The following is a 27,070-nucleotide window of genomic DNA, read 5'->3' on the forward strand; positions in this document are numbered from 1 at the left end:
AAAGTGTCTTCAGCTAAGCAGCAGGTATTTAGTCTGATTCTCAAATGCTACCCCACGGGCATCTCTGGACATAGAAGCCCAACATGGTCCTCTGACCAAATGGCTTAGTAATAACTATAAGTATCCAAAAAAAATTTCCCAAGTGTGTCTGGTGACTGGGATCAATGACCTGGTCCTATTTCTTTTTTTTTTTTTTTTTAAGAGTTTGTTTACTTATTTGAGAGAGAGAGAGGGAATGAGCAGGAGGGAGGGGCAGAGAGAGAGGGAGAACCAGGCTCCCCGCTGAGCAGGGAGCCTGATGCAGAACTCAGTCCCAGGACTCTGGGATCATGACCTGAGCTGAAGGCAGATGCTTAACCAACTGAGCCACCCAGGCACCAGACCTTGTCCTATTTCTTTCTGGCTTTCCTGTGTTTATCCCATTCTCCCAACTCCTTCTTGCTTATTCCTTTACCTCCTCGAATTCTATTCTTCCTATTAGCCAAATAACCTATTAGAATGCAAAATGCTAATTTTAGTTCTTCATTAAGTATTTTTAATGACAATTACACAAAACCAACATCTTTTAATTGATTTGAATCAGCACAACTCTTTAGTAATTGAATGGTCATCAAAACCATAGTTTTGGTAAAAATTGTTCCCACTTTCAATCTGCCATCAATTCATCATCAGGGGTAGTAAGTTTGCATTGAATTTCCCAGGTTCAAACAGCACTTCTACAAGTGACTTACGGGGCTGCCCTTTGATTTGCTAATCATGCAGGCTCATAGTAGAACAGTCATACATTCAAAAGGCATCCTCATGGAAGCAAACAGCTCTATCAACAACCTGAAACACTGACAGTCATTCTGAGCCAGTAGCACCATTATGTACACAAAACAAGATGAATAGTACAGTACATGAGGCCAAGCAGAATCCCTTCCAATACCGGATGAGAAAGACACATGATTTACCATGAATCCAAGAGACAGTTGTCACCCTGTAATATACAGCTACTTTTCTTCACTGCAGACTATGAGGGAATGTTTCTGTCGTGTTAGCTGGGTTTTTTTACTTTTACTATAATAATTATTATTGACAGATTCATTTGGGGTAAGAAATGGTCTTTCAGAAAAACACGAGGGCATTGCAGCGGAGCCCAGGAGCAGGTGTGCATTATAAAGCAATATGAGGCATAATGAGAAAAGCATTCTTCCCTATCCTATTAGTTGTTGGCACTACCTGATAATCAAGAATTACTAACCCCTCCCACCCTCCAGCTAGCAGATATTTGTGTATTGCAATGCACCATGGCCCAAATACGAGCTCAATTCTATGTAACATTAATCTGAACCCTCCCTATTCCCTCTGCATTGCCCTGTAACACAACTTTCGAATAATACATAAATTCCTTCTGATAGGTGAATGACTGAGTAAATGATACCATGCAATTGATGAACTATGCAAAAATTTTAATTGTCGATGATGAAGATGATTTTAAAATATGGAAAATGCTTTACACATAAGATTTGATGATAAAAGCAGGATGCAAAACTGTCAGAATACTAAGCTTACAGATATGGAAAAATGGAGTTAGAGGTAAAGAAAGAAAAGGCAAGCTGTTGTTTTGATAGGGAGGATGATAAGCAATTTCTCTTTTTCTTTTGAAAATATCCTTTAATGCTCCTATGATATTCTAATAATAAAAGTTATTTTAAAATCAAAGCCCACCTCTTAGGAAAAAGTTAGTTACTGCTTACCATACGTCCATAAAATAAAACATGCATGTGATAAATGCTGAAACATTTTTTTTTTTCAGGTTCAAAAATAGTGTTGGAAACTGCCAAAGAATCAGCTCACATTATTCAATGTCAGACACATTTACACTCATATGTATTAGTAATTCCTTTGGTTGACTTTTCCTTGCCGTTGTCATGGCAACCGTTTCCACTGCCATTAGTACCTCTAGGGCCCTGCCTCGTTCACATATTTTTAGGCCGTTTCTCTTGTAACAAAGCAATTAATACTTGTGGCATATCTGAATCAAAGCCCTGGTGACCTGTTCTGTCTCTTGGAACTGCTGAGCATTCAGTTTCCTTCCTTTCTGCTTCTGTAGGTGCTTCTGTTTCTCTTTGTGGTACTTCTCACTAACTCTTATAAGCCTCTTGACTATTTCTAATTATATCCTATTTGGATTCTTTAAAGTTTCTTTTTTTTTTTTTTTACACATTCTCCATGTTTCTCTATGCAATGACACTCTCGCCATCATCTACAAAATAACACATTTTCATTCATGGCCACTTTGGACCACCGTCATAGAAGAGAATCAAAATGCAGTGAGGATAATTGAGACTTTAGAGTGATTCTAGACAGATGATCACATGGCTGTGTAGTCAGGATTGTTCATCTCCAGTCATAAGACATCCACAATAGCACAAGATACCACCTTGCATTTTCTGACAGCTGGAGTGAGTCATCTAATAGTCTTCTCTAATAAAGATTAAGGATACTGGCTACCTTGCTTCATGCCAAATTAATTTTTTCATAGTAATGACCAAGTGGTGAGGCTGCTGTAAGATGGACTGATTCTCACACGGCTGCAAAGAGAATAAATGCAGGCACTTTCTGTTAAGCAATAACTACTATCAAATGCCTCATCAACATTTACTCCCTTTGGCTCTATAACTCTTGTAGCAATCTCTTCTAAGAAAATTACCTAAAATGTAGGAAAAAAAAATAGGTATTTGTTTATTGAAATTTGTTCAGAATGGCAAAAACACTGGGAGCTACCTAAATGCTTAAGAGTAGGAAAAAAAATACGGGGTGTCTACAAAATAAAATATTTGCAAGTGATGCATCTCTAATGGCATGGCAAGTGCATGTGACATAACGATTATTCAAAAACGTTAATGTGGAAAAATAGGATGTGAGTATGAGATTATAATGTTGTAAAAAGAATAAACTAAACCACAAGCCCTATAAGAACAGGAACGATGTTTATCTTATTTCACGTGTATCTATATCACCTACCAAATATCTGTAAATATCTGTTGTATAAGTGGGTGAATGGATGAGCAGATGAATATGTGAGCCAAAAAGACTGGAAGGTAACATACCAGATTTCTGAGAATGGTTGTCTTTGGGAGGTAACTTTTTGTGCTTTCTAAGTTGTTCTTTACTTAATTGTGTTTTCTATCTTATTAACTTTTAAAGACTTTCTGGAGGAGGTGAATTAATCTTCTTAGGTTTATGCCTTGCATGCAGAGACAATACAGAACAAACCTATACCCTTTCTATATAGAACCTTCCAAACAGTTCCAGCAATTTCAAACAAATTCTGTACATGTATTCCCAACCCCATGTAGGGTTTTATCTACTTCATTCTGCAAGACTAAAGGTTTTTAAAATAGGTGGGAAAGCTATGTAAACTCAAGAACTCTGTACACATATGAGAATTCTGTACACTAAAATTATTTTTATTATTTTATGAATTCTCTTCCTAATGCATGAGTCCAATCATTTCCATCATCAAAAATCTTCTTGCCCAATGAATAAAATTCAACTCCATAGTCTTGCATTCAAGGCTTTCCAAAACCTAGTTCCAAAGCACATCTCTAATTTCGTGTCCCATCACAACACTACCCAAACCCTGTGCACTAGCCCTCCCAGACTATTCGCTATTTGCTCTATATGCAATATAATGTCTTGCCTTCCTACCAATGCTGACACTGTGCCCTTAGCTTGAAGTGCTCTTTTTCCCTTCCCTCTTGTCAAAATCCTTCATCAATTCAACATCAACTGAAACACCCCCTTTTCTGGCCATGAAGATATGATCAGTGATGATAATCAGTCTGTAAAATGTTTAATATTAAATCCCATTTACATTTTCAAATACTCAAGCATATACTATCTTCTATCAAATCAATCAAAAATCAAAGTATCTAATATTCATTGGCCTTCTAATTAGGATCTACTATGAGCACGTGTCATTAATGAGAGATAGCCATTTTACCTGGCAAAGGTTCACTCGACTCCAACCTGACAGGAAAGTGAAAGAGAGAGAGAGAGAGAGAGAGAGAGAGAGAGTGTGTGTGTGTGTGTGTGTGTGTGTGTGTTACATAAGGTTTAGCATCAGGATTAATATAACCAGCATTCTGCAGAATGTGTGCATGCGTGTGTTGGGGGCTGAGGGAGAGTAGCATATACTGACTAGAAGGGATTTCTGGGATTGTGGAACCGTTTTATAACATGTTTAAGAGTTAGAAAATTTAAGTGGGGATTATGGTAGTGAGAGGAGAGAAACAGCAATTCTCTAGCCTAGTAGATAGGCCAAAAATAGCATGTGAAGGGGAAAAAAAAGAACTTCAAAGGACATTTGTTTCCACCTTTTAAGGCATACTTGGGAAATTCAACAAAAAATTACATTTTACAATGCTTCTCTTTTATAATAGTTACCCAAACTGGCCTTCACCCGGCCAATGAGCGCAAATAGAGGAGATAAAACCACCAACCCAGAAAAACACCAGCTGTCAGAACAGACTGTCACATGACAACATCCCTTAATTCAGGCACAGAAATGCCTTCACTGAAGTGCCATGCTCTCTTGTCTCCCCCTCCTGTGAGGGACACTTCCACACAGCCAAATCATTTTCTCTTGCCTTGCATTCATCTGTCTGTAGTCTTTTAGAATATTTATTATATTTCCATTTTTTGTAAGTGTTCAAATTTTCTTCCTCATCACTAAAAACCATATATAACACCCCCTTCAATTTGTATGAAAACTCATTCAACCAGTTCTTTCTCAATAAAAATGGAGTGCACTTTTCCTCACTTTGTATTTCACTAATTCCCTCAATAAGTTCTAACAGAATTACACCTATATTTCATCTCCCAATGCCTTTTTTCCACTAATTCATTGGAGGATTGCTAGTTCAAACCATTTCAAGGGCCCAGATAATTGATTGATGCTGACTGGTGTTACTCCATCTCGCCAGAAGACTGAACAAAAAGAAATGGGATTAAATCACATCTGAGAGGAAATACTGAGACAGAAAGAAAAAGCTTCTTAAGTGTATAAATCAAATGTTACAAGAGTTTCTATGAACATTATAGAACACCAATCATCAAAATTCTTTAAAAGAGGAGTTAAGTCTATTTTTAAACCCCAACCTCCTTGGAAGAAGTGATCCTGAATGAAAGACTTCTTGATCCCTTCACAAAAAGTCTATGATTAACAGATATTACAGCAGCAGACACTGTTAACGGCCTACTCAATATCCACCCTTCCCTCTTCCTGACCAACAGGCTCCTCTTATGCTGCTAGAGATGGCCATGTAAGCTGGCTAATGAAATGTATGCAGGGGCACCTGAGGGGCTCAATCAGTTAAGCATCTGGCTCTTGATCTCAGCTCAGGTCTTGATGTCAGTGTTGTCAGTTCAAGCCCTGTGTTGTGCTCCATGCTGGGAAGGAGACTGAGAAGGAGCTTCTGAGGAAGCTTTACAAAAAGGAACCAGACTCAGCAGTCATGTTCCTTTTACCCTTTGCCCTTTTCTCTTTCCCCTTTCCCATTCTTGCAACTGAAAGGCAAACTTGAACCCTAGAGATGTAGCCACCATCTTGGAAATGTGATAAAGGAAGTCACATACTGGGGAACCTGTGTGGCTCAGTCAGGTAAGTGGCTGCCTTTGGCTCAGGTCATGATCCCAGGGTCCTGGGATTGAGGCCTGCGAGGCTCCCTGCTGAGCAGGGAGCCTGCTTCTCTCTCTCCTCCCCGTTCCTACTCTCTCTATCTCTGTCTCTCTCTCTCAAATAAATAAATAAAATCTTTTTTTTTAAGATTTATTTATTTGAGAGAGAGAGCACGAGAGTGGAGTGAGGGGCAGAGGGAGAAGCAGACTCCCCGCTGAGCAGGGAGCCCGATGTGGGACTCCATCCCAGGACCCGAGGATCATGACCCAAGCAGAAGGCAAACGCTTAACCAACTGAGCCACCCAGGCACCCATAAATAAAATCTTTAAAAAAAAAGGAAGTCACACACTAACCACAGCAGAGGAGGAAGATATAGGCCCCTTATGCCAGTACCCCAGCCAAGGATAGCTTCTTCTAGACTTTCTGCTATAGGACAAAAATAAAGCCCTTCTTTAGTTAAACCACTGTAATAGGGTTTCCTATTATCTATAGCCAAATCTGAAGTTCACTCATACAATTACATTCCCTCTTTCTTAAAATGGTCTACCCTTGACTCCTGTGAAACACATTCCTGGTTTTCCTCCTCTCTCACTATCCCTTCCTTCTCTTTCTCCTTTGCTGGATCAGTCTCCCCAGAACACTCCTTGGATCAGTCCTGGGCTCTTTGGTAGGCAAAATAATGGCCTCCAAAGTTGCTCACATCCTAATCCTTAAATCATGTGAATATTCTACCTTACATGGCAAAAGGAACTTTGCAGGTATGATTAAGGATCTTGACATGAGGAACTCATCCTGGATTATCCAGGTGAGCCCAGTGAAATCACAAGGATCTTTATAAGGGAAAGAGGGAGGCAGGAGAATCAGAGTCAAAAAAAGTTATGATGATAGAAACGGAGTGAGTAATACACTATAAACATGGAAGGAGGGGCCACAAGCCAATGAAAGCAGGTAGCCTCTAGAAGCTAGAAAAGGTGAGAAAACAGATTCTTCCCTGGAGTCTCCACAGAGAACTCAGCCCTGCCAACACCTGGTTTCAGTCCAGTGAGACCCATTTCGAACTTCTGACCTTCAGAACTATAAATAATAAATCCATGTTGTTTTAAGCTAATACTTTTGAAGTTATTTGTTACAGCCATGATAGGATGCCAATACAGGTTCCATTTCTTTCTCTGTGTGTTCTTCCTAAGAGGCCTCAAGGCATCTTGTGGCTTTAAAAACTATTTATATTCCACAATTTCCAAATCTTTCTCAGCAAATCTCACCTCACCCCAGGATGCCAGATTTGTATATTCAAATACTTGTGGGGGACAAAAACAAATAGTAGCCCTTTACAAATGCAGACTTACCTGAACCTACTTTTATCTGAATGTGTTACTTGTTGAATTAGTCTTTCTGTGCACCCCACAGGTGATGACGAGGCAGCATCTGACTGTGAAGATGTAGTAACAAAGTAGGCCACCATCTACTTCATTCATTCATTCCTTCATCCGAATGTGGTTACTGACCCAACCTAGAATGTACCAGTTGCCATGCCAGTCCCCAAAGTGGATAAGACATGCTCTTTCTTGTGCGTCTAACAAACATCTCAAACTCCACACAGCCATTTCAGAACCCCTGACTTCCCCAGCTCATCCCACAGCATCTCCCCCTCCCCACCAGAAAACACTCTGCTCCTTTCCCAAGCTCCCTCATTTCAGTAAAATGCACCATCATCCACCCCATTGCTCATGCCAAAAACCTAAGAGCTTACCTTGCATCCATTCCTCTTTTCTCCTTCCATGCATCCAGCCTATAAGCAAATCCTGTCAACTCCATCTTCGAAACACACCCAAATGCACTGGCATCTTCCCTCTCCACCACTTCCCTTGCAAACCAAGCCACTGCCGTCCTTCCTGTGGAATACCACAACCACCTCCAATAATTTAGTCCCCACACAGCAGCCACAAGTACATTTTTTAAATGTAAATTAGACCACATCACTCCCCTGCTTAAAACTCATCAATGACGCCATGTTGCTCTTAGAATAAAAGTCAACCTGGCTTTCAGAGACTTTCTTCCTGCTTCCTAGCTCTTGCCCTTATCCCATACCTGGCTCGAATGAGCAAAAGAGGACAGTAGCCTCACTGTATTCTCAGGTGTTGCCTCACCACACACAAGAGGCACATACAAGATACAAACTAAATTAACTGGTAGCAAATGCAGAAAAAAAAAGACTTAGTTAAGCCTGCATTCTGAAAGGGCGCTGCTTATATGACTCCAGAGTTCACCCTGGTCAGTCTAAGAGTCCAGTGGGTTCCCCCTGAGCTAGGTTCAATGCAGAATAACACCCTAAGGATTCTCAGCTTAGGAACACTATGAAGAGTATAAAAAGATTGGTAGGGGATTCCTAAACCTCATTTTGTAATGGGAACAAAACACAGTTCACTAAGTATACTAATATACTAAAAGCCATAAAAAGTGCCGAGGGGGGGCGCCTGGGTGGCACAGCGGTTAAGCGTCTGCCTTCGGCTCAGGGCGTGATCCCTGCGTTATGGGATCGAGCCCCACATCAGGCTCTTCTGCTATGAGCCTGCTTCTTCCTCTCCCACTCCCCCTACTTGTGTTCCCTCTCTCGCTGGCTGTCTCTATCTCTGTCAAATAAATAAATAAAATCTTTAAAAAAAAAAAAAAGTGCCGAGGGGATTCTGGTATGGCTCATTTCACTACGGAACTAATCATAATATAATTGCATTAGTATTTGTACAGCTCACAGTTATGGAGAATTTACTAGGATCCAGAAACTTTGCTAAGAGCTTTACATGAGGTGTGCTATCATTACTCTGATTTTACAGATAGCATGACTGAGTTTGAGGAACACGAGGTCACACAGTTACCTGACAGATTCAGGCTACAAACCTGGTGACCTGAGTCCTGAGCCCACACACTTAAACCACAGCACTAGCCTGAATTAACCAGCAGGGTCAGAGATTAGTCAGACTTTCTCAGCCGGTCCTTTCCGGACCCTCTTCTGAAGAGCTTAGCATATGTGGCTCCCCTTCCCACCCAGTCCTCTGCCGGGATGATCCGGAAGTCTTAGGTTTATTTCAGGACTCTTGTTATAAAGTCTTGGGTCTTTCCTCAAGTACTTACTCAAAGAACTGATTTCATCGTATCTTAAATCCCAATACATCTGGCTTCGCTTCCCTGCCACAGGTTCTGGGTAATGCTGTGACGGCTGCTTGGTGCTGGAGCTCCTGGCTCTCCATCCTGAGTGATCTACAGCGGGCTCTCAGGGCCCCAGTGTTCCCTGCTCTGTAGCTGAGCACGGGCAGCAGGATTAGCACACCCCAAAGTCTCGTTGAACATATATCTGCTTGAAGTGCAGAGTTAAATGAGCCCCTCATCAGACAGAAACCTGGAGGGAATGACATTCCCTATGACATACATTTAACAACTCCACGTTAAATGTTTAATTATTTCATGCCTAATTTTATATAGGTTATTCTAAAACACTCTAATAGGGAGCAGGACTTTTTAATCACATTTGGTAGATTCTAAATTGAAAGCACATTAATAAATGAAATCACCAAGTGCTTTGATTTTTACAGATTTCCATTCTGCAGCGCACAACAGGAGGGTCAAGTGTACCTTTCCTCCAAACAATACTCTCTTGGCACTTGGGTCAGGCAGTAAGTAATACGTTTGTCTTTCTTTTTTTTTTTTAATTTTTTTTATTATATTATGTTAGTCACCATATAGTACATCCCTGGTTTTTGATGTAAAGTTCCATGATTCATTAGTTGCGTATAACACCCAGTGCACCATGCAATACATGCTCTCCTTACTACCCATCACCAGCCTATCCCATTCCCCCACCCCCCTCCCCTCTGAAGCCCTCAGTTTGTTTCCCAGAGTCCATAGTCTCTCATGCTTCATTCCCCCTTCTGATTACCCCCCTTTCTTTATCCCTTTCTTCTCCTACCGATCTTCCTAGTTCTTATGTTCCATAGATGAGAGAAACCATATGATAATGTTTGTCTTTCTATCAAATTTTTTTTGCTTTGGCATTTGGCCATTTACTACAAAGAAGGTGAAGATGACAGGGATCAAAGACAGAAATGTGTAGTTCTGCTACCTACTTTTCCTACCAAAAACTTAAGGCTCATGGTCTCTACATCATATGTCTTTGCTTTGCATTCACATTATGGGGATATTCAGAAGAGCCTGGGAGAATTCTGGCCAAACTGAAAAGGAAAAGGCACGCACAGAGTTATCGTCATGTTTTCAAGCAGGTATCAGCATATTTTTAAATGCCAAATAATATGAGTAAGTAGTATGTTGGAAAGCTTTAAAAAATGCATCTACATTTTAACCACTAACATCTCCGGCCTCACTAAATGTCGTAGGTAAACTTCCAAATGGGGGCCATGTCACTTTAAGAAAATTAAGGCCCTAAACATAGCAGAAACATAGCCAATTACAGTTACCAAAAATAATTCATGTCTGTGTTGCTCAGTGCACAAGGCATGGCTTATACCCAAAAAGAGATAGGGCTTTGCGGCATGGTAGCTCCTCACAGCTGTCAGAAGCCAGCTTCCTTATCAGTCCAGCAAGAGTGTAATTAAAGACAATAGCCAGAGCAGCTGTATTGAAAAAACAAGTCATTTGTCTTCCCCTGCCCCCACCCCTTCTGCTCACAACATTAATCTGAACACAGCATCGGCTCCATCATCAAAGCTTCTTCAAAAGGCAGAATAATAGGAAACATATATCTGGTTCCCACTGTGGATTGTGAAGGTGAAGAACTACTTGCTCTTATCTTGCTGTTCCATTATATAAAATGCAAGTAATTTAAGTCTGGAAATTCAAAAGCTCCTAAGATAGGCCAAGTTTTTGGAGAATGAGAAAAATTGTTGTCAGGAATAGAGAGAATCTGGGGAAATGACCTAAACTCAGGGGTGTCCTGGAAAAAAGTTTAACAACAGGCCATCTAGGAGGAAAGCCCTGCTTTGTGCATTTCCAATTTCTGTGGCTAAATACCCTTGCTGTGGCTGATGTCAGGCTTCCAAAGTGACATCAGAGAGCACAGAGGTGGAAAGAGAGGCACAGAAGGATGCCAATACACAGTGGTTACACGGAAAGTACAACAGATGTGCGTGATCTCCAGAGCACAGACAACAGATAATCTGGATGTAATCTCAAGAATGCAGATTTAAAAAAACAAAAAAACAAAAACAAAACTAGGAAGTGGTGAATTTTGATTATTTGTTACCTTTGTTTTTAATGTAATTAATTGACATTTTATATAATTTAATTTTTAATAATGGCTATGTTTATCACCTTGTAGAATTCCCAAGAACGCTCAGCTCTCACAAACTGGCCCCAGTCCACCGCGATCTATACTGTATGCTGGCTGCCACGTTACCAGAAGTCATATATAGTCCTCAAGTTATAACAGGTAGGAGAGGATGCAAAAGAACCACCATCATTTTTTTCAACAGTGGAATTTGGTCACTTCCTTAATCATTTTCCCAAGACCTATCTTTCTAGAATCATCTCCCTGAAGCCAGGAAAAAAAGAAATACTCTAGGAACATGCTTATATGTTGCTGCTAAAACAGAACACAGGCACATTTCACAATCACGACTGTTGAGAATACATTTTGTAGCTCTCTTTTCATCACATGTGTATAACTAACTGCTAATAGGAAATTTGGGCTGAGGCACCGAGACATAAAAGCCGTGCCCCCAGTGAAAGGCAAAGCTTGCTGAGAACTTGCAAAAGAGGTGATTAAAAAACAGCTACATGGACTTCTACTTCTGGGAAGATGGACCTGACCTATTTCTCCCTGTCTTTCCCACTAAGTTACAACTAAAAACCCTGGACATCATACATAGAACAAATGAAAGTCCCTGAAAGGCAGAGAGAAAAGATGGGGCAGCTAGGGAGTAACACAGAGGTGAGTTTCCTGGCTTATGTTTTTGCCTCATAAATCCCAGAGTAGAGCTGAAAAAGCCAGCAACCCAGAAACACCAATGACAGTGACCCCCCCAAAAGTCTGCACTCTCTAGCCAAAACCTTGTGAGGATGGAACCGTCCTGTATCTTGACTGTACTGATATCAGTGTGCTGGCTGTGATACTGTACTTTAATTTTGCAAGAAGTTATCACTGGGGAAAAGTGAGTAAAGTTATACAGGATCTGTCTGAATTATTTCATAGAACTGCATGTGAATTTATAACCATGTCAAAATCAAAAATGTAATTAAAAAAAAGTCATATGTCTCCTACTTCCTCGGCTATATCAAGATACAAAAGGGTCAGAAGTCAGATATGAGGAGGTTTGGAGAAAGTTATTGGTGTATCAAGAGGCCCATCCTCTCTCCTAAGTAGTAAACTGGGGGCTGCTTCCCCCATCCCTGCAAATCAAAATAGAAGATCTGCAAATCAAATTAAGAAGACCACTTACAGACCTTAATATTTGGCCCCTAGTGATGGGGACTATAGACTGACTCCCTCCCCCCCACCCGAAAAATCTAAAAGGCAAGAACCAGCTAGCTAGAGGCTTTGGTAGAAAAGCAAATGAGATGTGGCTGCTTGGGGCAGTCTATATTCCTGGAGTTTGTGAAACAAAAGATATGTGACTATTTTCTGTGGACCAGATGGAGACCATGCACAAGACAGCTAGCAAGGGTCTTCTTAGTTCTGGTCCAAGAGAGTCTCTGGAGGGGTAGAAAGTCCTCAGCATGAAGAAGCTAGGATGCTTCTGAGTTCCTAAGGGATGAGGAAGCTTTTCTAAACCTCCATTCAGAAGAGAAATGCCAATGTCAGTGGAATAGTGCCTTTCCTCTTCTGAGGGATCAATTACCAAGGTCAGCAACATGGGGGAAGAGAAGCAGAAGCCTTAGGTGGGTGAAGAACACACAGTAGCAAAAGCTGTATTAATGTTCATTTGTGGGTTTTGTGTTGCCTCAGGATGGCAAGCAATCATTTTTTTTTAAGATTTTATTTCTTTATTTGAGAGACAGCAAAAGCGAGAGAGGTTACAGAGGGAGAGGGAGAGGGAGAAGCAGAGTCACCGTTGAGCAGAGAGCCCTGTGCAGGACTTGATCCCAGGAACCTGAGATCATGACCTGAGCAGAAGGCAGACACTTACTTGACTGAGCCACCCAGGTGCCCCAGGATGGCAAACAATCATTACTGGTTCTCAAACTGATCAATCCTGAGGGCTTTGGAAAACAAGGGCTTGTAGATCATTTCATTTTTAATCATCACATAAACAGGTCAAGGTCTTCACTGCTGACATGCACTTTGATCTGTTTTTTAATTAACACAATTACAACATACACAGCAAGAGGAAATTCATTAAAAGGAAAGAATTCAATGGAATCCTTTTTCCCCCTAAACACACTCTCTGATGTTGCAGTCTTCTATGAGAAGACATACTTTTATGGGCTTCTCTCTTACTTCCCCTGCCCACCTCACACCCCTGCTCTGAACCCACCCTCCCCCCATTCTCTTCTCCAAAGACAGAAAATTCTAATTATGAGTCATATTCCAGGGCACATACCATACCACATAAGCTGGCAGGTGGAACTGCCATGTAGAAAAGGGTCAGTATGTGACTATGCTTTCTTCTTTCTCTTATTTACTGCTGAACTGATGAGCTGATCCATGTCCTGAACATGTGCGGTCTTAGGATGATAAAATGATTCTCAAGAGATGTTAAGGGGAACAAATGGAAGTTGCAGGAAATTACTAGAGTATGTAATATCTTGTTTCTGGTGGTTTTTATTCCATTCTGTTTTTAAAAAGTCATCTTAACATACTTTTCTATTTTACACCCAATAACTGTATCATTCAAAATACTTGAAGTTCTAATTCTGCCACCTGTTTCTCATGACTCTAACTCAAGGTGGATTGTTTCCTTTGTGTTGTGTACTTTCACATTAAAAGCTACGTTTAGTGCACCTAGGGACACCCTTGGGGCTGAGTTGAGGATGTGTGTTTGCTTCTTTCAGATGCCTTGGGGCTCTTCCCAAATTAGGACTTTCATATTAACTTCTTGGCTTGAGGATTACTGGATATGAATCCAATGTCCAAGGTGAGTAAAAGGACTGTGATTACACGTTCTCAGAGAATACCTTTTCCCTGCCCAGAGCTCAGATGGAGACACACAAATTACAATTTCCCTTTGTATGTGGATTAATTTTTTTTTCTAGTTTGCCCTTTCCTGGCCATTCGGCCTTTGAGGAACATGGCCTTAGAGTAGAGTTCCATTCCATGGGTGCCACATCCTTAGCACAAGCTCTCAAAACTACTCAAACTACCAACGTTACTGAAACCTAAGCTCCTTGACTACTGAAAACATTTCTCAGGGCAACTCGTATTTCAGCATCCACTTACTCCTGTCTTTAGTTTTTGTTTTGGTCCTTAACAATTTCTCTTTCTCTTGCACTCAGTTATCCTTCAAATAGATATCTGTTATATTTTACCTAGTTTCTCAGGCATTCTGTAGCAGGAAAGTTTTCAGGTTATCTAATCTCTAAATTGCCAAAAGAGAAGTCCAGCATGTGGAGAATTAATTCAGTTTGGTATATATTATATAGTTTATGCCATCAATGCTTCTCAGACTTTTATTTACATAAAAATTAGCTGAGGATCTTGATAAATGCACATTCTTTTTTTTTTTTAAGATTTTATTTATTTATTTGACAGAGATAGAGACAGCCAGTGAGAGAGGGAACACAAGCAGGGGGAGTGGGAGAGGAAGAAGCAGGCTCATAGCAGAGGAGCCTGATGTGGGGCTCGATCCCAGATCACCAGGATCACGCCCTGAGCCGAAGGCAGACGCTTTAACCGCTGTGCCACCCAGGCGCCCCCGATAAATGCACATTCTAATTCTAGGTCTTGGATGGGGGTAAAGAGGGGACTTTTCTAACAAGCTCCCAGGTGAGGCCCATACTGTTGATCTGCAAACCACACACTGAAAAGCAAGTTTCTAGATGACCATATGTTTTTAAGTAGTAATTATCTACAGATACGTTATAAGTGATTTAATCTTATCTTTTATACTTTTCCATGTTTTCTGAATTTGTTTCAATAATTTGACAAACAAATAATGATGGTATTTCCATTTTTAAGAAAACATACTTGGTTTATAATCACTTTATGGATATTATAATTAGGATCTCATAATCCTACTAGATCTGCTTTACTCCTTCTGCCTTCACTGTATTAGTTTTGTTCACCACTACGCTGTCACACAGAAGAATGTGACTTCCCTGAAGGGAAAAAACTGTACCTTATTACATCAGTAACAAGACCTTATATTCAGAGAGCAATCAAAAATATTTCTAAAGAACAACCAACTCTGGTCCTCTTTCAATCTCTAACTTTAAAAACCAACTCTATAACAAGGGCATTCCCATCATTTACTCATTTAATTAACATTAACTAATATGCCAGGTGGACCCATCAGCCTCTACCCATAAGGAGCTTTAGAATTATAGCTACCTGTACAGCTTGGGCCAAATAGTCGACATGTCAGTCATAATAATAATAGCTAACACTTATTGAACCACCATTGGATGCCAAGCATCTGACATGCATTATTTCACTTAATCCTTCAACAATCCTCTAAGGGAGGTACTATTATTATCTTCATTTTATTTTAGTTATTTTTAAAGATTTTATGTATTTATTTGAGAGAGAAAAGCACAAGCAGGGGAAGTAGCAGGCAGAGGGAGAAGCAGGCTCCCCGCTAAGCAGGGAGCCCAATGAAGAGCTCGATCCCAGGACCCTAGGATCATGACCTGAGCCAAAGGCAGACGCTTAACCAACTGAGCCACCAAGTGCCCCTTATCTTCATTTTATAGGTGAGAAAAGCTGACGCTTGTAGAGAAGTTGATAATTTCCCATGGTCACTCCACTAGTAAACTATAGAACAAGAATTTAAAATCATGTCATCCTAACTCCAGAACCCAAATTTTTACCCACAAGGCTATATTACAGTCACACATAAATTTCAAAGCACTCTGGCTCAGGCATGAAGCAAAGGTAACAACATAAGGCCAGCAGGAGAGGGACTACACTGAGATCCAGGGGTTTCTCATTCACATGGACATGAAATATGGGCTGAGGGTAGATAACCTACTGCAAACACCAGCTTCACGGAAGACACACCCCAGGTCTGGTCTGAAGCAAAGTTTAATTTCAACTTAGATGAAATACGAAGGCTGAGTCTGCTGCCCTTCTGACCCTCACTGGACCAGCTCTCACTGCAACACTCCTGGGCTTTCCAATGTCCAGCTGCAGGCAGGTGTTGGAGAAAATAAAGCTGGGGACTCTGTGGTAAGGGCAGGCATAAAAGCACAGAAGCCAGTATGTTGACAACAAAGTTCACGGATGTGCTGAAGAAAGTCCACCATTTAAGCACTCTTTATGAGGATGAAGAAATCAGGATTTTCACAATGTGCTATAGTATTTGAAAATGCCATTGCCTGGGTCTGGAGGACACAGGTCTGTAAAATTTATAGTTTCTGGATTTTAAACAGAAGAGAAGTTCAGAAGAGGGTTTGTTGAGTTGAAAGCATGAGAAGCTAAGGGTAAAGGGATTGAGGGGTGAGCTCCTGAGTGGTGCTTTTAAGTCGTTAGATAGATAGATGATCACTGCCAACAAACATCAAGGATGCTTGTGCCCACTTAGTAGCAAATGCAACCTCTTCTAAAGAAAAGTTATTTTCAAAAACTCAGACTAAATGGGATGGAATAAAATTCTCACATCTGAATAGAATGTTACAGAGCCTTGAAAATCCCACTGTAACTGTTTATACTACTGTTTGCCATCTGTAAAAATTATACCTAAAAAAATTAAGAGAAAAAAACTGCACACATTCTTTAATAACAACTCATGGTCTTGAGTATTATGAAAATAAGCATTATGTAATTATTCAACTATCAGATTCTTGCCTGAGGCTGATTAATCTCAGAACACCAGGCAAGGTGTAAATGAAGCCATGGCCAAGCATCAGTTCTTATGATGGCTATTCAGGGTCACTGTGTTTCATGACTGCCGCCTGACCCCTCATTTCAGCTGGTGACGAAGGAACAAAGCAAGATCAGGTAGAAGCAGTCCTAGTGATTGCAGGGGAATGGCACTGCTTTTCCATATAAAGGAAAACATATTATTAGGTCATGACTGACATTTAGTAGGTAATTCACTCAAATGACTTACCACTTCATACCCTGTAATTTGATGTGATTCTTTTTTTAATAGCACTCTGAACAGATGCACATTTCCCATTTACATTCAAAATGACAGCAAATTCTCTTTCCACCGATATGGCTCTTGTGAACAATGAGGAAAGAGAAGGCAAATGTTCTAGGGAATCACACAGATCTCTGGCCCTGCCTGTCTCATCATTCCTCTGCCTCCATCTGCCCTCTTTACCTCGATGAGCCCCTTCCTTAGAGTCACTTTATATCCTTTGAAGTCCTATTCTTCCCTCTCTCAGCCCCTGAAAATGTGAATGTACTTATCACTGAATAGATACAGATATATACATGATAGGTAGACAAATTTTACTGTGAAGAATCTGAAGAGATCATCCAATTCTCGGACAGGAGAATGATGACCCTTTGCCTTTCTCTCACTGTAACACCTGTCTTCACCCAACCATCCATTAAAGATTTGCTGTGATGTTTAAATTCATTTTTGGTAATATAAGAGAAATATAGTAGACCCTAGATAACTAATCCCCTTTTCTTCTCCATTCCTTTCCCCTACCTTACCCTCACTTTACACAGAGCTCCCCTCTCCTTAAAAATAAACTTTGAAGAATGCTCCTGAGGGATTGTAATACCCTCTTGATTGTAAAATTGACCTTTAAAACATTTTTTAAAGACTGTGTGGACAAATACCCTTTGTTCCCCTGGCTTTTCATCTTTATATGAGCATGACCAGTAATACTTAGCCACCTAAAGTTTAAACTTTCTCTGAGGATTCAGTTGAAGGCTTTCAAGTCTTCCTTCAGAAGATAAAAGACAACAGTCTCCTGCACATAATGTCCCTCTTCCAGCAAGCATTTTTTTTAATAAGAAAATTAACATCCTCAAGTTTAGTAAAAACAATTTGATTCAAAGGAGAATTGATCACTGCAGATGCTCCTCAAATTCTGTTGCAGCTTTGGAAAACATTCTTCCCAAGTAACCGAAAATGATTAATCTAATACGAAAAAATTAGACCTCAGTTCTGTCATAGAAAATGTAGCAAGAGTCAGCGTCTTGCATTTCTGCAGAGCTGGAATTGAGAAAGAATAGCAGGTCAAATAAAGGCACCACATTAAAATATTTGTCAATTGCAGGGTAGCTCATATGATTGTTGGCAACAATTTGCTCCCTACCCTGCAAGACAATTACACATCTTTGTTGTTTGCCATGATTCCCGCAAGGCAGAACACATCTCACTGCCCATAATCAGACTTCACCATGGACTTGACTGGCCAATAAATGTCAGCAGGAATGACAGCATGCTCACTCCAAGCAGGAGCTTATTTAAGAGGCCTGCTCTTGCTTTTTAATCTCTGCCCAAAGTATAGCATATCCTAGATGGGATGCCCCTTAGCCTGGATTCCAAAATGAGGACTCATGGAGAAGAGCCATATGGAACAGAGCCCTGGCCACAGCTGCAAGTGCAGGCAACCAGCAGCAATAGTGGCAAGCTTCAACCCATCCACAGAGGACATGCAATGGCACGAAGAAATAAATCTTCATTGTTATTTGCCACTGAGATTTGGGGGTTGCTTTTTATCACAGATTAGATGATTAATACAACAAACAAGTCATGATGTGCTTATCCCAAGAATGGGGACACTAGGTTTCTTTGTTCTAGGAAAAAGGAAAAAAAGAACATTTGTAGAACATTTGCTCAAGGCTAACTACTATTCTAGGAGTTTTCATGAAATTGCCTGCCAATCAGATGCCTGAAAAGACCTCTTGAGTCTCATCCAGAAAATGAAAGGTTAGGGTTCTATGACCTCTAAATAAGTTTCCAGAGCTGGCATTCTATTATGAGTTCCTTACTGGAGCCATTCAGAAAAGTAAAATTCACTACATAATTTAGAGTCACTACATTTTCAACAGAGCAGATATCTGGCCAAGAGTGGATATCTGGCCCTATGGCTTTTTCATAATATGACTGATGTTTTAATGTACCAAGAATTACTAGTACCATTTTCAGAGAAAATTGTCTTCCGGTTCACTAATGTTCACTAATGTTTGAAACTTCTTATTTCAGAGAACAAAACCCATTTTTATTTCCTATATTCTCCTACTATTACCTAACTACCAAAAATGTTGGAATTTTTCCACTTTTAATGGGAATCTTCAATTAAATTTTAGCTTCCTTTTATATTGCCATGAATTTCATTAAGATGCCTGTAAACATAATGATAATAAAGTGAATCTGACTACTAATTTGCCTTTTCCAAAAGTTTATAAGGGATAATAGCGATATCATCAAAAGATTTCAAGTCATCGGAGTCTAGTATTATTAAAGATCAATACTGTCACCATTAATGAGACATAGGCATTGTTCTGGGGAGGGAAATACATCTAGGGTTTGATAAATGGATTTCAAATAAAGAGCAGAAATAATCTATCCAGGCTGAAAGAAAGCTTTTAAAGGCTGGCAATGTCAAATGTAATATTCTAAAGCAAAATTCTCCAATGCCTCTTCCGATTTGGAAAAAAAAAAAAATTGTAGAAAGATACCATTCACATCTTACAGTGAAGTTTTTACCCACTTTATTCAATATTTTAACTATATACCTTTTGGGTAGAACAAGAAATCTATAAATGTGCCAATCTTTTTAGTTCTAGACAAAGAATGATAAGCTGTTGGGCCAGAATTAGAAACATGGTATTAGAAAAAATATATGAAGGCTATTTTTTTCCAAAGTACATTATTAAAACTCACTGTTATGAACACTCATTTAATATGTGCACTGTTATATCTGTACACGAAATAAAGGCACAGACTAGAAATTAAAAGGTAAGTTTAGATAGAGGATTATGGGTGATTTGGTTTATGTATCTTTTACTTTTATACTAATATTTCTAAACAGTTACAAATAAATGCTACTACTATTGTCTTATTATATACCAATTTTAATGTCATATTTATATATGTTAATTTTAGTAAATCTAACCAATCCATGTCCTTTTCAGAAAACATATACATCACAAGGAAGTAAAAAAGAAAATAAAGTACCCATATTCCTACAAAAGTTTTAAATTCTTTCAGTCTTTTGTCTGTGCATATTTATATGAATAGAGAAAAAACAGAGTTTCCACTTCAAGGGTAGTTTCAGAATAACCATCCTATCGAGAACCACAAAAAGATGAACAAAGTGTTTTTTTAAAATATATATTTGAAATAAACGTTGGTCTCAAAGAACTACCAAGGCAGTGAGAACCTGTGGGACCAAGATTAAAGAGAAGAAGGAAACCAAGAAGGTAATTCCAAAACTCAGGGCACTCTTCCCTCCAGGCAAAATGCCAGTTCTGAAAACAATAAACAACAAATATGAAGCTGAGAAGGTAAGCACAATTTTCTTCACTCTCACAGGACTAGGGGAATAAAAATTTGAGTTGAAGGCATGCCAAAAAGGAGGGGCTCAGTAAACACTCTGTACTTTCTGTGAGATTCTGAAAGAGCATAACGGTGAATTAGGAACAGACTAGTTCTCACAAGAACTGAAGCTCAGATTTGACTCTGGTCTCAGGTTCTGATGGGATGACATTGATTCTGTCCAAATGAACTGTATACAGAAGCCAAAGGAAATCTTCCTGGGAGAAAAAACATCACCCAGAGCCTCAAATTATCTCTAAAATTTTTCGTAAACGATGCCTGCCCCTCAATTTAAAATAGAAAAGGCATATAAGAGAATAGCTTTATCTGAAAATCAAGAAAAAAATGATAGAAATAAACTCACAAGTGATACAAACATTGAAGTATCAAAGACAGATAAACTATGTTCAATCAATAACTGATTGAGAAGATGGAGAATTTCAGAGAACCAGAAAGCAGAAAATAAACAGAAAGCCTAGAATTGAAAAATAAAACATGGTAAATTGGCAACAAGAGATGACACACAACTGAAAAGACAATTAGTGAAGAGAACATCAGAGGAGACTATATACACCGAAGCATGGAAAATCAAAACGAAAAAACAGAGAAATGTTCCTAAAAGATGCATGGGATATGATGAAAGTGTCCAAGAAAAAGAAAAATAAAGCAGAAGCGGTGTTTGAAGAAATAATGGCAAAACTCTGCCCCCCAAAAAATGTAAAAACACCAAGAGGTGCTATAAACTCCAGGAAGAGTAAATACAAAGCAAACCACCCCGTGAGCACAGCATTCTCAAACTGAAAAAGAAAGAGAAAATCTTCAAATCAACCAGAGGAAAAGATATATATTACCTTTAAAAGAACAATCATCAGCTGACTGCTCGACAGGAAAGAAAAAAAGCAAGAAGACAATGGAATGATATCCCCAAAGTGGTAAAGGAAACACCTCCTAACATAGAATTCTATATCCACCAAAAATATCCTTCAAAGTTCAAGGCAAAATACATTTAATACGAAAAATGAGAAGATGTGTGATTAGCACAAATGCACTCATGGAAATACAAAAGGGGGTGCTTCAAGAGAAAGAAAAATCATCCCAGAAAGAAGCGCCAAGATGCGGAATAGAAGGCAGAACAACGGAAAGGGTAAAGTATGTCAGTATATTTAAGTAAATATTTGATGAGGATATAACAGGAATAACGTCGTATGAAGTTTAAAATATATCATTAATAACCTTGACATTAGTAGCACATAAGGCAAGAGGGGGGTGCTCTACCATCTTTGCATTATCCAGAACTGGTAAAAGTAGTAATACATACAATGCTTTAATATGTATTTGATTAACGGAAAGAAGGTAAGAAAAAGAACTTAGACTAGTAGGACAAATAAGTATGAAGATGATAGTTTTATACCCAATATATCAATAATACATTGAATGTGAACAGATCAAATACATAACTTTAGAAAAAGTTATCCATTCCGCTTTTTCCAGCTGCTGGTGCAGTCAGACTGTCATTAAAAATAAGCAGCTTGGCACGTCTGGGTGACTCAGTGGATTAAGCGTCTGCCTTCAGCTCAGGTCATGATCCTAGGGTCCTGGGATCAAGCCCCACATCCAGCTCCCTGCTCAGTGGGGATCCTGCTTCTCCCCCCCCCCCCCCGCCCCCCGGCTTATGTGCTCTCTCTCTCAAATAAATAATAAATACAATCTTCAAAAAAAAAATAAGCAACTCAATTACATAGAAAAGATACATCATAAATAAGTGAGGTTGGAAATAAAAAGGTGGAAAATTATATACACCATGCAAACACTCACTAAAAGAAGGTTGGTAGAGCTTTACTACCATAAGATAAAGCAAACTTCAAGTCAAGAAGCACTACTCTTCAGATGGAAAGAGGGACTTTTTAAAATATATATATTTTTTATTTATTTATTTGAGAGAGAGACAGAGTAAGAGAGAGAGAGCAAGCATGGCGAAGGGCGGAAGGAGAAGCAGACTCCCCACCGAGCAAGGAGCCCCACGCGGGACTCAATCCCAGGACCCTGGGATCACGACCAGAGCGGAAGGCAGACACTTAACCAACTGAGCCACCCAGGCATCCCAAGAGGGACGTTTTTTATGATGATAAAAGCATAGATCTAAAGGGAAAATACGATGCCTACATTTGTATTATGAATCTAAGAACATTACCTCGAAATACATAAAGCCTAAAACTGGCAGAAATAAAAGAATACAAAAATCCACATCATGGTTAGAGACTCGAGCACATTCTTCTCAGTAACTCATAGAAAAAGCAAGTATGACATCAGTAAGGATATAGGTTTGGACAAGATTAGCAAATGACTTAATGGACAAACCAAGAGCAGAATACCCAGCTAATGTCAACAACACATTCTTTTCAAATACCAGAGGATATTTACCAAATAGTCTCAGATCTGAGCCAAAATCAAGTTTCAACCAATTTCAGAAGATTTAAGTAATATATGTCATGTCCTCACTAACTGCAGTGGAATTAGACTAATAATTAGTACTAAAAAAAATTACTAAAAAATCCCCATATGTTTGGACATTAACCAATGCCCTTCTAAATGGCTCATGGGTTAAAGAAGATCATGAAAGTGAGAAATATTTGAGATGAATGACAATAATTTTCTTTAAACTACACATTCATTTTTTACAGATGAAGAACTAATGCCACTTAGAAGGACATCCATGCCCTTAAATGTGCATCTAAGAAAATTGAGAAAAGCTAAAAATCAATGATCTCAGCACTCATCCGATGAAGTCAGTAAGAGAAGGGATGTAAAATTAAACCTAAAAAGCTGAAGAGAGGAAAAAACAAAGATCAGAAATTAATTAAATAAAAAACAACCATATAAGAAAATTGAAAAAGCAAAAGGTTGCTTCCCTGAAAGGCCTACAAAAACTAACAAACCCCCACCAAAACCAAGCAAAAAGCCAAAAAACAGGAACAAAAATGGACGTTAATTGCAATTCTCTAGACATTAAAACGTAAGGAAATACTAACAACTGTATGCCAAAAAATTTGAAATAATTAAATGGACTAATTCTTAAAAAAACATAACTCAGCAAAAGTATCAGAAAATCTGAAGAGTCCTATATCTATTAGAGAAATTGGACATAGCCTGGTATTTTTTCATAGAGCAATATATTACAGACATTTCCTTATGTCATTAAGTATACTTGTTCAGGGATAGAGGACATTCATTATAGTAAAGATTGGGGTTTCACTTAAGCTTTTCTAATTCTTTATTTTTTTTTAAGTTTTTTAAATTTATTTGACAGATTGAGAGAGACAGAGAAAGCACAAGCAAGGGGGGGCAGCAGAGGGAGAGGGAGAAGCAGACTCCTAGCTGAGCAGGGAGCCCGGTACAGGACTTGATCCCAAGACGCTGGGATCATGACCCGAGCTGAAGGCAGTTGCTTAACCGACTGAGCCACCCAGGCACCCTTAAGCTTTACTAATTCTTAACCATGTGACCTTTTTATAAATTATATAACCTCTTCCTACCACAATTTTTAAAATTCTGACTTCATAGGTGGGATATTAAATTTACTTAGTACAATTTTGTATAGTACAGTCTTGGATTCTAGTAAATGTTTGAGAATGACAGCAATGAATATGTTTATTGACTGCATGGTAGCCTATGTTCCCCTCTTACAAACGCTGCAAGAAATCCTTTTTTTTTTTTTTTTTTAAAGATTTTATTTATTTATGTGACAGAGAGACAGCCAGAGAGAGAGGGAACACAGCAGGGGGAGTGGGAGAGGAAGAAGCAGGCTCACAGCAGAGGAGCCCGATGTGGGACTCGATCCCGGTACGCCAGGATCACGCCCTGAGCCGAAGGCAGACGCTTTAACGACTGCGCTACCCAGGCGCCCGCTGCAAGAAATCCTTATCTATCTTTACACACATCCCTAATTTCCTCAGGATAAAATCCTGGATATGAAATTAATGGATCAAGAGATTCATGATGCACAGGGTCCACTCGTCCTTCAGAAAAGCTGAATCAGCTTACACTTCCACAGGTAGTAAAAAAATGCTAATTTTCCTACACCCTTGGCCACCTGGATACTATCCTTTTATATTTTTGCCAATTTGGTAGGACAAAGTGGCAGATCAGTATTACATTTATTTTGCATTATATTTATTCTTTAATAAGTATGAACACTTATTAGACCTATTAGCATCTGTAATTGTCCTTTTATAAATTGCCTTTTCATATCTTTTACCAAAGCATAAGAAAAGGAAGATAACTGGCACAAATCACACAGTTCTGGTGGTCAAGGAGTTCCAAAGCAAGTACCTGATGGTTCGCAAACGCAGGGTGAAGAGAGACGGAAAAAAGAGACAGGCCACTCCAGATTGGCAGGTGGCAGGTTTAAAAAGCAAGGGAACTTCCTGAGGAGGCCTGTCTCAAGCAGCCGTAAGGCGAAGAGATTTCCACACTGGCCCACCAAAATCTTAAGTTTATATAGATGCCTTCACAGGGTTCCCTCCCGTACACCACCAGACAGTCCCAACAGCACCTTACTCTGTCAAGGCTGCAGCCTTGGAAATGGCTCCTGCTGTGGGAATGGTGGGCAGATGGAGCAGATTGTACAACCCTAGGAAAGGGGAGGGGGTGAGGAGCCTCCCACTGCCCACATCCAGCTTGTGGGTCAGCCAGCAGTCATGTCCTCTCATGACCTCCTCCAACAGGACCATCCGAAAATGTTTTAGATAGTCTTTCCTTTCTGGGGACCTAAAAACTGTTTGCATGTAGGCTGCCTTCTTGACAGCCCTTCTCTCATCTATTTTTCTTCTGGGATATTTGTACTTTCTCGTATTGCTTTGTAAGAGCTTTTTAGAGTTTGTTGTTTACCTTTTAATTCTATTTAAGTTTATTTACTTTCATTCTCCTTTAATAAGGGAAGTACGAAGGCCATGGGTTTGTCTCTGCAATTTTGATCGTATCCTGTGGGTTCTTATAGGGAGTTTTTTTCATAATCAATTTTTCCATCTGCAATTTATTTTTGTTGGCATCTGGATTTAGCACATAAATATAAAAGAGAAAAGAAAATCAGGACAGCACAATGATCAACTCACATTATCTGTTAGGTTTTGTATAATTATAGAGTATTAAACAAAGCACATAAAAACCATACCATGAGGATATGCTCAACTCAAATAATTGAGGTGTTTTTTCCAAACCAAAGGTTAAAGAAAAAATATGGGAGCAGGGAGAGAAAATAAATTCTAAAGGCAAAACTTATACATAGTCACTGTCAGAAGTTGTATGTGATTGAAATGATATTGCACTCGTGATCCGATAATGTTTAACATACCAGACGTGATCCATAATGCATGGGTCTCAGGAAATAAGAACAATCCAATGCCAGGCTGCAGACCAGCACGGGCTGTCATGGAGCCTTTAGCAATTTCAAGTGAAAAACATGCCACCACGACAAACTTCCCCGAGGTCTGTTTTACTAGAACTAGAAATTACCTCCATGATTAACGGTGTATGTGGTAGCATTGTTTATATTACAGCCCTGGCAGTTTAGAAATTATTGACATTTCCAAAAGAGCCATCTGAAAAGCGATTTTGAAATTATTCGCAGTGAGGACAGTCCATGGCTTCTTGTCAAATTAAACTCCTTTCCATGCCTACAGAGACAGGCCATGAGGAATCCCAGAACCAGGCCTGAAGGGATGCAAAATTTAACAAGCTGATGCAGAGGCACTGACTAAACCAAGGTATTTACTGAATTTTATATTATATCTTTTCAGGCAAAAGCTGCGTGTAAATCTGTACAATATAGGAGAAAAATAGGAAACCCTGATTTTGCTCAATCACATTTGTCAATGTTTATCACAAAGATCAAACTGTGGGGCGCCTGGGAGGCTTAGTCGGTTAAGCGTCTGCCTTCGGCTCAGGTCATGATCCCAGAGTCCTGGGGTCGAGTTCCGCATCGGGCTCCCTGATCAGTGGGGAGCCTGCTTCCCCCTCTGCTGCTCCCCCTGCTTGTGCTCTCTCTCTCTCTCTTACGCTCTCTCAAATAAAGACATAAAAATCGTTTAAAAAAAAAATCTAACTGTGCTTCATCCAATGAGGTAGTCTGCCTTATGGGTGGGGGATGCCTTCTGAGACCCTACTGTGTGCCTGAAACCCCTGATAGAACTGAATCCTGTATATATTGTTTTTTCCGATATACACATACCTATGATAGAGTTAAATTTACAAATTAGACACAGTAAGAGATTAACAACAGTAACTAATAATAGAACACTTACAACAATATACTGCTACACTATACACTTACGACAATAAAATTTACACGTATAACAATAAAAGTTCTGTGAATATGGTCTCTCTCTCAAAATATCTTATTGTCCTGTACTCACCATTCTTGTCATGACGTGAGAAGATAAAATGCCCGCCTGATGAGATAAAGAGCAGCGAGTGACGCCCCGCGTTCTGACGTAATTAACGTGACCCTACGTCAGAAGGAGGAGCATCCGCTTCCAGACCAGGCGGTCCGCCAAGGGAGGCGAAAGCCTCGGAGAGCGAAACTGCAGGTAAGGGAGTCCCCTGCAGAACAGGGCTCTGAGAGCTTGGAAAAGCTAACTAACCAACAATAGCCAAAATAGACAGCTGCAAACGGGAGACTCGTTCTAGCCTCTGTTTTGGCACCTGTAACCCAGTTCCCATCAAAGCATATCTGCAAGAGTCTGAGGCACTGGCTTTTTTAAAATGCCACAGACATAGAGAATTTCTTGACATCAGC

The 27,070-nt window shown here is 39.6% G+C and overlaps 1 protein-coding gene across 8 annotated transcripts in view; it reads right to left on the bottom strand.

Moving 5' to 3' along the window:
* Positions 1-26,866, bottom strand: part of PLPPR1 (phospholipid phosphatase related 1) — a 578,428-nt gene extending 551,562 nt beyond the window's left edge. For 7 of the 8 annotated variants that reach the window (XM_087869509.1, XM_087869512.1, XM_087869514.1 and 4 more), the window contains exon 1: positions 26,688-26,865. The gene's annotated coding sequence lies outside the window, so the exon portion shown is untranslated. Of the gene's footprint in view, positions 1-26,687 lie in introns of all 8 variants that reach the window. The other variant, XM_087869513.1, reaches the window with a different exon arrangement.
* Between the last annotated feature and the right edge of the window lie 204 nt (positions 26,867-27,070).

Source organism: Ursus americanus, chromosome 18, assembly GCF_024610735.1.
Source record: "Ursus americanus isolate L20-20 chromosome 18, mUrsAme1.1.p, whole genome shotgun sequence".
Lineage (NCBI taxonomy): Eukaryota > Metazoa > Chordata > Mammalia > Carnivora > Ursidae > Ursus > Ursus americanus.